At 43.9% G+C, this 15,708-nt stretch overlaps 1 protein-coding gene across 2 annotated transcripts in view; it reads right to left on the bottom strand.

Moving 5' to 3' along the window:
• LOC136656392 (protein lifeguard 3-like) overlaps nt 1-9,515 on the bottom strand; it is a 41,053-nt gene extending 31,538 nt beyond the window's left edge. The window contains exon 1 of one of the 2 annotated variants that reach the window (XM_066633030.1): nt 9,326-9,515. The gene's annotated coding sequence lies outside the window, so the exon portion shown is untranslated. The remainder of the gene's footprint in view (nt 1-9,325) is intronic. The other variant, XM_066633029.1, reaches the window with a different exon arrangement.
• Between the last annotated feature and the right edge of the window lie 6,193 nt (nt 9,516-15,708).

Here is a 15,708-nt window from a genome sequence, read left to right as displayed (position 1 = left end):
GGAGACAGAGCCAATCCAAGGCCTCCTGATAGCTGAAATGACATGCCAAATGCTGCCCCCTTACCCAATGATGTGCCAGCCTTTGATCATCCCACTTTCCAATATTCTAGCTCTGCACTCACCTCTCCTCCTCATATCCTTTTACTTTCCAATCCAGGTAGTGGAAGGAGATGGAGGGGCAGTGGATGCAAGCAGGCAGAGAGAATCAGTCGTCGTCCCCCATCTGCTGCCTGAGGCAACTGCTTTAGTTGGCCTCATGGATGAGCCAGCCCTGACTGGATGCTATGTAAAACATGGACCTTCATTGTAGTGGGTTGCATGACTTTCAGGGCACAGACCACCATGATCCCTACAGCATTTAAACAAAGGTCAGTTCTCTACATTTGGCCCAATATTCCTTGCTTCATGATGTGAGAGATGATTCATTCGCTTGATCCATCTGGATTGTTTTTCAAAATACACCCCTTGGACAACTTACATCCTTGGTGTTTTTTACTCTCCAAGTATGACATGTTATAACTGGAATAATTATCTATAAACCAATAATAAGAAACTTAATAATTGCCAGGGATAGACCTGACTGAGATCTCAGTATGAAACATGTGACAGGTTTGGAGAAGAGTTCTCCTTTTCTCAGTTGCACAACCTCGCACTGCTGCAAAACCATCAAACACACAGAGCTCACAGACTCCCTACTGGGTAAGCATAACATAGCAAAAATAGTCCTATATTAACTAGGCAGAAAAATCTAGCACATCGAGCAAACTTTCAGTGAACTTTTATTGACTTCCATGTGTTACCACTAACAACTTGCAAAACATTTACAGTGCACAGTTTAACCACCCATATTCTAGCAGTTCTAACAACAGTCTTGTGTGGTAGGCTATTATTTTAGGTGGGCAATTGAGCTAGTAAGAGTATGGCTTTGCCAAGGCTACACACTGAATTACGTTACATTTTGAACCCAGGTTTTCAGAACTCAAATTCAGTTGGATTTGTACCTAATTTGTTCACTTTACCATACAGCATAGCCATTTTCAACCACTGCACTGTGACACACTGGTTTGCTGCAAGAGTTTGGGGGATGGTCATTTGTCAGTAGGGCCACTGGGGGATGCGAGCCCTTGCTGTCAACAGGTGTGCCTTGTCAATTGTCAGAAACCTGATGGTGTGCCTTGACAATTTTAGCTCCTTGACAGTGTGCCATGAAATGAAAACAGTTGAAAATCACTGATAATCTCATGCTAATCTCTTATAAACACTACTTAAAAACAATATCTATCCTGCTTTTAAACTGATGATAATTTAGGTTTGTGAACTGTTTGTATATGTATATATTATGCTAATAAAGGTTCTGATTAAGTAAGTGATAATAGGAACATATAACCTATTTTGTGCTCAGCCAAAGCATTCCCTCTAAAGATGTTCTTTGATTTGCTGCAGGAAGAATGAGACTAGGGAGTCCATCCTTGCTATGAATAGATAACCTGTCTCAGCTCTTAGAAGTCAATGAATCAATTCGTCCAGTGTGTAGAGGGTGTGATAAATCCATTACCTGTCTGCATTTTTACCATTTAGAAAATATATTGAGGCTTCTGGTTAAGGAGTTAGGCTTGCTTCTCTACAATTCCATAACCTTTCATTAACTGCAAGCTATGATCCTTTCTAGGTCATGAGCCTCTAGGGTGTCAAGCAAAACCTCCAATCTTCCTTCTCTGCAAACTTCACCCTTTTGTTGATTGCCCTGGAATTTTTTTTAATAATCTTCTTTAAATTATGTGCACCAAGAAAACTACAGCACCAGACATCACAGGTGCCTTTATACACAATTAGTAGTAGTGAGCATACAGCCTTAAGCATGAATAATGCTAATTTGCTTAGTGACATGTCTGCATCTAGATACTGTGGAATTCACAGCATGCACTTATTAATCTGCTTTGTTATCCCTGCCTCTTCCCCTCCTCCTCAGTGCTATACCACCCATCAAGCATGTGCAATACTGTATTATGCCAGAGATCTGTGACTTGGAGGAGGCCAAGTCACAGATCCCTTGCAAAATACATGGATTGCTCCCAACTCAAAACGTAAAGCAAACAGACTCTCCTCTAGTACCCAGAGAAGCATTCTTTTATACTCTTTTCACATAACCGATCTTGTATGTTTTTTGAGTTCTGAGACGAGGTTTCAGCTCCACTCCCAGACTCCAAGCCCTTTTAGGAAGAAAAAGTTTCCCATTAGAGCCAAATCCACTCCTGGGAACACATGATGTCTCATATTATGTAAAGAGCAGGCCAAGATGGGCCTCAGAGTGACAGCCTTCTGTTTTTAGCAAAAGGTTCCAATGAAGTGAGTCCATCACAAGTTCCATTTCTAAAAAAGGAAGCATGGTCCAAAGCTGCTCGGATGCTAAACTTTCTAGTCTGGAAGCCCAGCCTGCTAAGAGGGGTGAAAGTTACTTCGTAGAAGAGGAAAGAAATGCCAACTCTTTCCTCTTCTTATGTGGACTCAGCTCTGGAACAAATTAAATCACTCATCCAAGTGGCTGTAGGCAATTTGTGTGAGGGTGTTGCCTGAACAGTAGCACACTGCAGCAAGAACCCCTTGACAGGGATGTATGTGCATGCTCAAGAGAGAAACTTTACTACTCTGGTTGGACTTGTGTTATCTTATCACACATCTTTTCCAGCTTCCCCTGCCATTTTGTATGTTCACCGAGAGGCTTCATCCTGATTATGCTGGTTCTCTTTCTTGGGAGTATCAAATCCAATCCTTTTTGGTCCAGGAGGATCCAATCTAAGGTGGCATACAGAAAGTCACCTAATATGTGTGGGGAGCCAGGGCATACTAGCAACTTTTTGCATGGAGCCAGCCATCCTAGAGAGCATCCTAGAGCCATCCTTTTGCATGGAGCCAGCCATCCTAGAGAGGTAACAGAAATGACCTACTTGTAGCAGCCATGATCTGTACACTGGTCCAGAGGCCGTCAACCCCAAACAATGCCATATCAAACCAGATACATCGGGAAGCACAATGTCTAAGTGCAAAACAGTTTTTCAAGTAGTATATTTTAGTAATCTTATTTTTACAAAGGGGTTTTTTTTTTTTTTAACTATAGAACAAGATTCAGGGGAGGGGAAATAATCTTCAGCTACTGAACTCCAACAATATTTGCAAGCAGCAAGCAGTAAAATATTTTTCCCTAATGAAATTGCCAGACTTGCTCTTATAGGGCTCAGCAGGGGTGCTGACATTTTGCTTCTTATTATCCAGGGCCGCCACCTTGCTCTATAGAACAGATGCAAATCTTCCAGGAACCAAACTCTTTTTTGCAAAGAGTTGATAGCACACCTATCTACAAGGACAGGATGCAGCTCCTTTAAACCATATAAGGATTTATTTACGCATACAACATTCACAATGAATGCTTCCAGTTCACTGCTTCAAAGTCACCACAAACCAGCAAGTGCTGATGCGAACTTAATGTTTAATAAACTCACAGAGGGGTGTGCATGTGTCTGTAGCCTTAAGACTGTTTACTGTACAAACAGTACACCTAATGGGCAAACACACACACACGCATACATACTTCTATCCACAAATGATGAACTAGCAAACAATCCATTTCTTCATTTGCTATGGAAAAAACATATAAGATTGGGTTTAATATTAGCCAGCAGACCCGAATTCAGAGGCAGGAAAAATATATGCTATCCGTTAGCAGCTGTACTCAATGCCTACATCCTCATTCCCAGCAGTCATTCCCAAAATATTAACAGAGACTCCTATGAGACTCTTACGAATTTATCCCAAGCCAGATGGTTGCTCCACCTAGCTCAGTACTGTCAGTGTCTCCCCAGGGTCTCAAGTGGGGTCTCAGCACTACCTGGAGATGCTAGGGATTGGGCTCAGGGCCTCTGCATGCAAAGTATGTACTCTGCCACTAATCTGTAACCCCTTCCTCTACAAAGAGGCAGTAGAATTACCTGCCTTCAGAGAAGTCACACCTCTTCATGAATCACAGCTCCAAGGCCTGTCTCCTTCATCTCAACAGACAAATACAACCATATCACTCATGCAGGAACACAGAAGGTGGTCTCTGGGGCTGGATTATTATTGCATATTTTAAAACCAAACCTTTGGATCTGCAAGAATAGTAGGTGCCTCCAATTTTAATTTGGAGGAAAAAAATCCATATGCCTTCATTTTACATTTGGGAAATGCTGCCCCAGAGTTTCAGTGCAGTCCACTTTCCCTTGGCTCCTTGTGCTACATGACTACCCATGCACTAACTACTGGCTACATGACTCTCACCTCTCTCAAGAAGCCGTGCACTTCACTCCCACCTTGCTTTGCTTACTTTTATCCAAGCATGGCTCATGAGCTCATTAAGGGCCCAATCCTATCCAATTTTCCAGCACCAGTGCAGCTGTGCCAATGGGGCAGGCACTGCATCCTGTGGTGGGGAGGCAGTTACCAAGGCCTCCTCAAGGTATGGGAATATTTGTTCCCTTACCTCGGGGCTGCATTGCGGCTGCACTGGTGCTAGAAAGTTGGATAGGACTGGGCCCTAAGTAGAAATGAATGTTGCAGGATGGGAGGGAGAGAGAAATCAAAGCTGCCTCCCTGTCCTGTCTGCAGAGCTCACACATGTATAGCAGAACACACAAACTCCTGTACAGACAATCCCTATCTGAAAAAAATGCATCTTTGATTGTACTGTATGCACTTGAAGACAGAACCCCACATGACAATAAAAACATCATTGGCTCCAATGCACTTAGTTTTTCTTTGCTAAATGGCAGCTGTGGAAAGTGGAGTAGGTGTGTTGATGGCCACATCCACCACTGACTCTAGATTCTCCCCTTCCCCCAAGCAGCTGTTATTTAGCAAAGACTAAATGCACTAAGCACATTAGGGCCAATAACATGTTTAATGTAACATGAAGTTTGGTCCTTAAGCTCAGTGTAAAAATGGGATGCTTTAATGCATGCAGAAGATACCACTCTGGCTCCTTCCCCTCTATGTCTATGTGAATGCCTAAAGAACGCTACAGAGTTCCAGTGATGTGGATTGGTCCAATAAATGGGTCTTTCCCATCTAACTGGCACTGAGCATAGAGGAAGCTAATCAGGTGAGCAAGACTCACACAATCTACCCCACCCACCCAGTTCTGATACTGACACTCCTCTCATAGCCATGTGAGATAACACCATGGGGGAAACAGTTTCCAGTGGCATGACATGTAGAAAACCCATACGTTTCTAATAATGTTGTACTTTCCCAGGCAAACAAAAGAAAGGACAGGGATAACCCTCTCATGTTAGAATGGGGAAGATGCCACTTGCAGCACTTGGGGCAGGAGGTCTGGTCTAGAGGGTAGAGCCTCCATTTGCCTGAAGATGAACATCCACAAGGTCGCCAGTTCGAGGCCACCGGCACCGTGCGACCTTGAAGCAGCTGGCAAGCTGCAGCTGAGCTGTTCCATCTGCTCGGAGGATGGAGGCCAGAATGTTAAACCAGATCGGAGTGTAACAGCTTAAATGTGGTGGTTCTTGAAAGAGAGAACCTTCTTTCAATTTGTAAAAATCCCTGCGTGGATTTAATAAGCCTGCCTATGTAAACCGCCTTGAATAAAGTCTTGAATAAAGACCAAGAAAGGCGGTATATAATACTGTATATTATTATTATTATTATTATCACAGACACTTTGCTTCTCACTCACACACAAATTCTCAGTCATCAAACACCCCAGATTATAGCTCTGAAAACATATCTTGAAATGAAAGAACCCCAACTGCAGAAGCTCAATGCAGTTTGCCTCACGAACCCACCTTTGCAGATGAATCCCCATAGTTGAAAAGGAAGAGAGTTTGAAGCAATAAGGGTGAGGTTTAATATAACAACTGAATTAACCACAGACCACAGCAGATATTAAACACATATCACTCAAACCAAAACATCAGACTCTGTTCAAAGTAAGACGCGAAAGGTCTTGTTTCTTTTTCCAGTCCTGGGACTGATGGTTTGATCTCTCCCCATTTAGGAGAGGGAGGTTTATTTAAAGCACACACCCTAGTCCTCAAGCAGGCCAGGATGCCTGGCTGAGCCCGAGGAAAAGGTTGTGAATCAGGGCATGACTTACATAAGGTCCCTTCAAAACAGACTTTAGAAGCTACACACACACACTGAATGCAGTGTGGCTGCCCTGAAACTTGGAACAGTGGAGAGGGTTTAACTATCCATTTCAAAGCTCTCCAGAGTGGGAAGTGGGTGAGCAAACTCATCTCAGCACATCCCTACGATGTGAGCTACTAACACTCATCTGACTTCAATGAACAAAGATTCAATTGAAGAGAAGGAATTCCCAGCACCCAGCCAAGTTGGAGCAAATCAGAATGGAAAAGTCAAGTCATGTTTTCTCACTTGTTTCTCTCCTTTCTCCAGCTACTGAAGCTGCTGTGTGTGGGGAGGGCAGATCGAATACCAGGGAAGCCACCAATGAAATGCTTTCAAAAAACTTCATGCCACAGAAATCTCCCCAGTCCTTAGATGCAGTTTGGGGAGACTGGGGGCCCAATCCTATCCAATTTGCCAGTACTGGTGCAGTTGTGCCAGTGGGGTGTGCGTTGCAACCAGTGGTGGACAGGCAGTCACTGAGGTCAGCTCAAGGTATGAGAACAGGTGTTCTCTTACCAAGGGGCTGCGTTGTGGCTACACCGGAGCTTTAAAGTTGGATAGGATTGGGCCCTGGGTTGCTCTGACTGATTATCTCCCACCTGTTCCCCAGCCCTTCACTGCTACTCTTGCTTCAAACCGACAGTGAATACTAATTAAATTTTACTTGTTCTCTTAATCTGATAGCATTTAATTCTTTTAATCTGCTAGCCAGGCTCCACACACTTATTGGGTTGCCAATTTTTATATTGGCTTCTGTGCCTTTAGCATTCTTGGGCACCCTCTCCCCTGCATCAGCAGGTGATAACCATCAACTCTGCTTGAAAAGCTTCACCTGCTGATTCTTCCAGATCAAACTGCTGTTAAAGGCACAAGGGCAGCCCAGGTCAGGATTCCCCCCCCCCCCAGTTGTTGACAGTCCTGTTCCCAGCACTGCCAAGCATGACAGCAGCTAAAACCAAGATGAAGCTTTTTTGGTTTGAAGCTGCTTCAGAGTTGTATTGGACTTGGATTCTAAACTCCTGAAAGGTACATGCCAATCACTGTGGCCCACAGCAGCGGGTCAAAATTTATGAAAATATTCTAGTATGTGATGGACTGAAAAAGGATCCAGACTGAGGTTTGGCTAATCTACACATGTGAACTGAATAACCAGTTTAATCCGTTAAAAATAGTGATTAATTTTTTCTGCTTTGGTTGGACAGTCTGACAAGCAGACATCTTCATATACAGTAACCTATTTAGTATTGTGTAATCTGTGGAACTTCTTGCCACAGGATGTGGAGATGGCACCTGACTTAGATGCTTTTAAACGGGGATTGGAAAGATTTATGGAGCTAAGGTCCATAACCGGTTACAAGTCATGATGACTGACTGGGTTTTAGAGGTCACCCATTCTGAATGGTAGAAGCAAGGGAGTGGCCACAAGATACAAGTATCTTGTTGTCATGTGTGCTCCCAGAAGCATCTGGTGGGCCACCATGAGATACAGGAGGCTGGAACAGACAGGCTTTTGGCCTGATCCAGCAGGGTTTTTTTATGTTATTCTCTAGGTTTAGCATGGTAATGACTGATTATATATCAAACCAAGTTCTACAGCAAAGTCCAGTAAAAAGCCAGTAGGAAAAAAAGTCAGCCCAAAGCAGGTCAAATGCAGAAGAGTGCAGGGGCTTTAGCCAGAGCAAGGTAGTGGCAGAGTAGGGGGAGGGCAGGAGGTTCTGAGAATGAGGAGCAAGGATCAACAGGACTAGGGGGGCAAGGAGAGCAAGTGAAGGGAATGTGGTGGTAACAAGGAAATAGCAACTAACACAGAGCCTAGGCCTGGATGGACATGGGCGGGGCCCAAGTTACTGCAGACATGTGGCAAGGCCAAAGCATGATCACATCAGCAGAGCAGCATCACCCAGGCCTTGCCACACCTCACCCAGGCCTTGCCACACCTACTAGTTTTGTTTTTAGCAGCATGAGTTCCTCATGAAGTTCTGGCTGCTAGTTACACTTTCTGCCAACTCATCTCTTGTCCCTAAGGAACACAGGCATAGTCAGGGAATATTTTAACTCCACTTTCCTTCCCTACCTCATATTGTAGAACCAAATTGACCCAGTCCCTTATTGCTCTGCATCACCCAGAAACTCCCTTTGCCATTTAAAATTCTCATGGATAGGCATCTATCCATCACACCCATCATCAACAAAGCCTGGAGAACCAAGACAGTCAGTGAGGAGATCCTGGCTAGCTCACAGGCATTGGCCTGTGTCCAAGACTACCATTTCTAGACAGTGGTCAGCAAGCCACACCATTGTCTTCCACCCACATTAACACCTGTAGATCTTTTAGCCAAGTTGCTCCCTGAAGAAAAGCCATATAACGATCAAACTGATTCTGCACTCACTGTGGGAGTGACAAAGGCCTCCAGGTCAGCCTCAGAGCCATTCAATACTTTGACTGAATCCTAGAATATGTGAAGAAGTGGGTGCCTCTGAGCACCTGCCTCTGCCTCTGAGCCTCTGAGCACCTGCCTCTGAAGGGTGCCTTGTGCTTCCCACTAGTAACCAGTCTGCTCCCCTATATTCTGGGTTCAATGGCATGAACGGCAAGCAGGCTTGAGCTCTCAAACTTCTCTCTTAGAAATTAAGCACTCAGCTACCAAGCTATTAATACCAGGCAGGGCAAGGACAGCATTGGGCATCTCTCCAACACAATTGAGGGCGAGGTTTGACTCTGGATTTAACCAAATCCAACCCAATTAAGATCCAAGATCCAACAATTGACAAGAACTAACCAGATCCAACTCAAGGCAAAACCCCCCAAGTTGCCCAGAAACCTGCCCAGGGGACTGAAATCCCAATCTGCCTGTCTACACCAGAATTGAGTCCCATTATAGTCAATGGAGCTTAGTCCTAGGAAAGTGTGGACAGGACTGCAGCCTGAGAGCCCAATCCTATGCATGTCTACTCAGAAGTAAGTCCCATTATAGTCAATGGAGCTTACTCCCAGGAAAGTGTGGACAGGATTGCAGCCTAAGCCTGGATTCCAGATGATACTCCTACTTGTAGGATCTACTAGCACTCCAGACTCCTGCCCAGCTCGAAGCCACCTGCAAGAACCAGGAGTCTCAGGCACCCTGAACCGAAGCCACAGGGAGCTTACCTCGTCCGCTGCCTGCGAGCCCGGCAAACAGCAACTTTCCCTCCGAGCGCCTCGCTCCAGCCCCTTCGAGGAAGTTCACAACACTTCTTCTGAGCCAGTCCCAGGCAACTGTGGACGGGGAGCCGCGAGAAAGCTGGGAGGAGGCTCCGCGGAGCCTCCCCCTCCGGCCACCCCGTGGCGCCCGATGAGCGGAGGGCGCCCCCGAGAGGCGTGAGGAGGCGCTGCCCAAGGAAAGTGGCCTGCGCGCCTTGTAACCTGAATGTTGCTAGAGGCGAAACAAAGTGTCGGGACGTGGCAGCCCAAGGTCAGCACCAGCATCTCCGCGGCCCGATGCTAGGGCACGTCTACTCAGAACTAAGTCCCATTATGGTCAGTGGGGCTTACTCCCAGGACAGTGTGAACAGAACTGTAGTCTCATTTCGGAGGATATGAAAAAATTCTATTTAAATTAGTGGTTCTCAAACATTTTAGCGCCAGGATCTCCTTTTTAGAATGACAATAATCCAGGACACCTCCCCAAAGTGATGATGTCACTAAGCCAGAAGTGATGTCATGGCCAAAAAGTGACATCATCAAGCAGGAAAATTTTTAACACTCCCATGCAACAAAATCCAATCTAATTAATTAAATTAAAATTTTATAGGAAGTATAGGTTTGACAATTTACTTAAAAGAACCCTCCCAAGTAGTTGCTCACCTGCTTAAAAAAAAATTCCCCAAACATAGGATTGCCAGATACAAAGGGGGACAGAGTGCCTCTACCTTTAACCATTGCATTGAAGTAGGAATTTTGGCACAAGCAGCTTTTTATTTTATTTTTTATTTATTTACTTCACTTGTACTTCACCTTTCTCCCCGACGGAACCCAAGGCGGCTTACAATAATCATTAAAAACACAATTAAAAACATGAAAAACAAGATAAAAACACATTAATAATAAGAACATTCTTAAAAACAGCAATCAGATAAAAAAGATGTAAAAAGAGCAGACAGCAGCAGTTTATAAAAAAGCCCCTCCCATTTTTTAAAAACCCTTCCATGTTGAGCTGCACCTGCCAACATTTCCTCTTCTACACAATGGTTAAAGACAGAGGCACTCTGTTCCCCTTTGTATTTGGCAACCCTAACCAAACATCCCAAAGCTGCAAAAACACTTACTGAGGAGTAAGTCCCATTGACTATCAATGTGAAAGCCTGTTAAAAATACTGATCTGCAGCATTTCCCCAAATACAGTCACTTGCCATGGTTGCATCAAATGTAATATATTAAAAAGAAATACACATTGAAATGAATGGGGTCCCACCTGCAATTGGCTCGCAATTCGCCTAAGTGGGCCCCGACCCACAGTTTGAAAAACACTGATCTGTATCAACCTCTTTACTTTTCCAGAGGAAGCTATTTGGGCTCTAGAAAGAGATATAACTATCAGGCTCAGGACACAGATCCTATTCAGACATTGTGATCTATTTGTTTATTCGTTACGGGATCCCTTTGGTTTCAAAAATTAAAATGTTCAAAGAGGCTTACATAACTAAAACCTATTTTAATGTGTAATTTTTTAATAAAAATACATGACAGAGATAAAAAATTAATCAATACATATAAGAGAAACACGAAAGGCATATAATTCTATGCCCCAGTGTTGCACTGGGAGAACAGTTAAGCAACTCCAAGAAACTTTAAGCAAGTTCAACGCCATGCAGTTGCCACAGCTGCTCTCCTCTCACTTGTGCCTGGTTTGTGCAGCCCGACTGAGCAGCCACAGAGACATGTGACAACAAGACAAGGGGAGGGACAACAAGACTCGTGCATGTGTAGCAGCAGACTCAAGCCCAGGTGCTTGCTCAACAGTCATTTAAGCTAGTGACTGCTCTAGTGATGGTTGCTGCTCCAGGGACCCGATAGGCCTACCAACCAGGCCTCTAGGGCCCTGGCTGCCAACTGGAGCACAGTGAGTTTCTGTGGAACTATGACTTGAGTTGACACTGTGGCGGAACAGACAGAAAGTCCATCTGAGGAGCTTACCATTTTTCAGTGGTGCCTCCACAGTAGCTGGCAGAGATTGCATGACTCGTAACTGCAGTCATGCCTCCTAGCTGGTATCCAGCTGTGGAGATGGGGCCCCCAGTGGCATTGCAGACAATACATGGTTTGAGGGACATGGGGTCTGGTACAGAAAAAAAATCCACATGGGCTTGAATGGGAATGTGTCCATGTTCTGCCTGAGGATGCTGCATGGGATTGACTTGGGATTCTTTGGTATACATGTCTAGTGCCCTCCCTACTAAGCCACAGCACCTCCCTTCTGTGTCGTGTTTGCAAAGGGGAGAATCTTTAGACAGTGGTCACCACCATGTCCAAACACGGACCAGAGGGCACAGCTTCCATGCGTCAACTGTTACAGGTTGTCCAATGAATCCCCAGGAGCAACTGGAGGGACCCTCAGGTGGCCTGTCAGTCACTTCTCTGTTTGTGGTTGTACTGATGAACAAGAAACCTGAGAAAAACGTGAGTGAACTGAATCAGGCAATGTATCTAGTTTAACCACCTTAGCATTTGCTTATTTTCAACTTGCTTGGTAAATCTTCTTGCCATCTTGAGCATCTCTCCCGATTTTCTGTTCTGCCAACAGTTCTGTGCCTTTTCCCTTATCACCTGCAATTATCTCCCCTGTGATTTTAAAACCTTTTAACCTGTTGTGGAGTCCTACAGCTCTGAGGAGGAGGAATAAGGTGATGTTTCTCTTACCACAGCATCACTACCCCCAAAAGTAATAGGATACCCCTGCAGTTTCCCCAAGGTTGCTTCTTGCAATCTTTGCAAAACTTTGTTTCTTTCTGGCTTTCAAATTCAAAAGTGCTTCTTTTTTCCTGTCCTACTTCAGGAGACTACTAGTCTCACCCTTGAGCCTGGCAGGTAGGTTTGACATGTGTTCTTAGATGACCTTGTTTTCCTGTTAATCAATATTCATTATTAACAGCCAAAACCTTTAAGCAACTGTTTGTGTGTGAGCTAAGCCCTACACGAATTCAGCTGAAAGTTAATAAAACAAGGCATATCCACCTACTATTTATACTATTACTACTAGTACTATTTTACTACTATTTATACTTGTAATAGTAAATTACTACTACTACTTACTTACCCACTACTACTACTACTTACCCACTACTACTACTATTACTAATAGTAAAGTATACTATTACAAGTATACTTGTAATAGTAAATTCAACTCTACCAAAGATGAATTTGAATTTACCAAATTCAAAGGAAACATTAATGTATATTATGTGTTATTATTATGTATATATATACACACACATGTGAAAGAAAGCAGTCTGCATTAATTCCAGTATTAAAGTACCTCCTAACCTCATTTTCTTGACTTCATTTACAGGATGGGCCAAGGGATGAAGTCAACTTGGGCAAGGGACAGCAGGATACAGACATCTTGAGAAGCTCTAAGTTTACCAAAAAGTACTCCGGTGAGGAGGTGCAGCCTAGGGGCTGTTTAAGAGTTTCAAAAGGCACTTCAAGCTCCTGGACAGGAAAGAGTTTCCCCTCTGCTTCCTCAAAGGAGAGCTGACTCATTCCGCTTGATTCATTTCCAAGATGACAGAATGTCCACAGGGTGGCAACCTTGCCTTGATAATGACTTACTGAAGAAAAGCCTTGGTATTGTTTCAGCTCAATTTGAGTCAATTGATCCCTTGAGAGGCTATAAATGTTCTAGTAGAGAATAAAGGAAGACTAGCTGCTCTTTCGGATATCCGGAACTCCTACTTTGGTCATCAATTCCAAGATTGCCAGAATTACCAGACTGCAAAAATCCTGTTGTAATACCTATAGGTCTAGGCCAGGGGTTATTTTTCCCAAAATACTTGAAGTATAATCCTATGCATGTTTTCTTGGAAGTAAGTCTCACTGTTTTCTGTGGGGCTCACTCCCAAATGTGTGTATAGGATGGTAGCCTTAGGGATAGGAGAAGTTGCACCCAATAGAACTGTCACTCCCATGCTGCTAAGAGCTTTCTCAAGAGGCTTGTGTCCCCAGTTTTTTCCTTTGAGCGAGTGGGGGTGAGGGAGTGGGTATGCAGCTCAATGCAAACTCTACCATCTTTACACAGAGTGGTTTTGCTATGTAGGGTCTTTCAATCTCAGTTCCTCACCCAATAAACTGAAGGTACTGCATAGTGACCTACTTTTAAGGTTGCCAACTTTTATACTAACAAGGCTGTTGTGTATTACAGCTGCCTGCCCAGAGATAAATTTCAGTCAAACTGTCTTTTCTCTTATGAGTGCTTCAATTTTCTTGTCACACAGCTATCTGAAGGTACAGGAGCCAGAAAAAAAGCATTAACCCTACCTTGAAGGGTTGTTATGAAGATAAATGTGCATTAAAAAAAACTGAACATCCATGATTGTTATTTTCCCCCAGCAGCCATGAATGCAACTTGGAATCTGTTTGTACACCTGGCAGAACCAAATCTAATTGATTCTTCCTAATCTTCTGGCATTGATCTTAATACAAAGTACAGACTTTGGAGCTACAACATCATGTTCAACCTGTTCTTCTCCCTCCTCTTTTTCTTGTTTTCTTCAACATCAAACCTGAAGAGTTCTAAAGAACTCAAAAGCTTGCTCATTAATTTGTAGAATTTTATTGGTCTTAATAAAAGTATTACCCTACTGCAACTTTAGGATTTTTCCTATTGGACCAATACAATTTCAAAAAAATTGAAAGCAGGGTAATCTATAAAAATCTAAGGCTGCAATCCCCAAAAAACACTACCTGGAAATAAGCGGCTTTGAACAAAATGGGGCTTACTTCTGAGTAGATACGTAGATACTACTGAATTCCAAGTATATAGCCAAAACATTTTTGAATCTTAGGAGCTAGGATGCAACATCTTGGCTGGTCTTATACGTACTGTATACTTATACAAGACTGATTGTGTCTTTCAGTTCATCAACCTTTTTATGAAAGCTCCATGGAATGAGCTCATTAGCTCACAGCTATCAGCAGCCCTGGACACAGCAGGAGAAGAGAAATTAACCAATGGAGAGAAATGGCAGCTGTTATGATGACCATGGTAGATATGCCTTGAACCTGCAGATAAATCATTGATCTGTCCAGCAGGACCTGACATCGGATACTGAAAAGAAAAAAAAAATACTAGCTTTATATCCTCTTTCATTCTGGAGAAAGAACATGGGATGCAGACAAAGTGGGCAGGAGACACTGAAGCCAGGAAACGGATGAGAAGCTGCAGCTCAGGGCTCCATAACTGACGGGAGAAGTAAACATTGAGAGGCCTTTGCAGAACTGGAAAAGATTATCATGGCAAGCTTCTCTAGGAATTATCTTACACATTACAACCATCACTTGAAGCTGGTTTAAATGCTAAAATAGCATATAGTACAGCTCTGCACTATGTAAAACTGAAGCAGAGCACACTCCTGGATGTGTCATCATGGTAATAAATATATTTTCATGTGGAAGCCTAGCACATCAAAAGTAACTGAGCCTGGCTTTTCCCCATATGCGTTAACCTTCGACACAGAGGGACATTTAACATTTGAACTTGCAAAACCCTCGCTCCCATTGTGAAATGAATCTACAAGGAACAGGACTACCTGATATTTCTGCACATGCAAGATCTGTTCTATTGCAAAGAATCCAAGTGCCCGTTCTCAAAAGGAATGCAGTCATTATTCGGTTGCCATGGGAGATAGCACTATGCATGCACAGAGTGTTTGCAGTTTTGTGTAATGCTGACATGCACACATAATAAACACAGCATTCTAAATTGCACTGGAAATGTCATAGGCATCTTGGACTCTGTGTGTACACACACATCTTTCCCTTTCTTTTCCCACATCTTTACACACACCTAACGCACTCATCTGTGTGTTGGCAACCTTCAGTCTCAAAAGACTATGGTATCACGCTCTGAATGACGGTTCTGGAACAGCGACTAGTGTGGCTGAAAAGGCCAATCCGGGAGTGACAATCCCTTCCACAACGGGAGCAAGTGCAGTCTGTCCCTGGTCTGTCTCCCTGGCTATGGGCCTTCCTTCTTTGCCTCTTTGCCTCAGACTGTTGGCCAAGTGTGTCTTCAAACTGGGAAAGGCCATGCTGCACAGCCTGCCTCCAAGCGGGCCGCTCAGAGGCCAGGGTTTCCCACCTGTTGAGGTCCACTCCTAAGGCCTTCAGATCCCTCTTGCAGATGTCCTTGTAGCGCAGCTGTGGTCTACCTGTAGGGCACTTTCCTTGCACGAGTTCTCCATAGAGGAGATCCTCATCTAGTTCTTAAGAAACACCCTCCCCTTTCTGCCTGCTGCAATACCCCACCATTTCCCATGGATTTTTGCGTCTATTTG

This window comes from Tiliqua scincoides, chromosome 1 (assembly GCF_035046505.1).
Source record: "Tiliqua scincoides isolate rTilSci1 chromosome 1, rTilSci1.hap2, whole genome shotgun sequence".
Classification (NCBI taxonomy): domain Eukaryota; kingdom Metazoa; phylum Chordata; class Lepidosauria; order Squamata; family Scincidae; genus Tiliqua; species Tiliqua scincoides.
The sequence above is the reverse complement of the archived record's forward strand: the minus strand, read 5'-3'. Positions and strand labels throughout refer to the sequence as shown.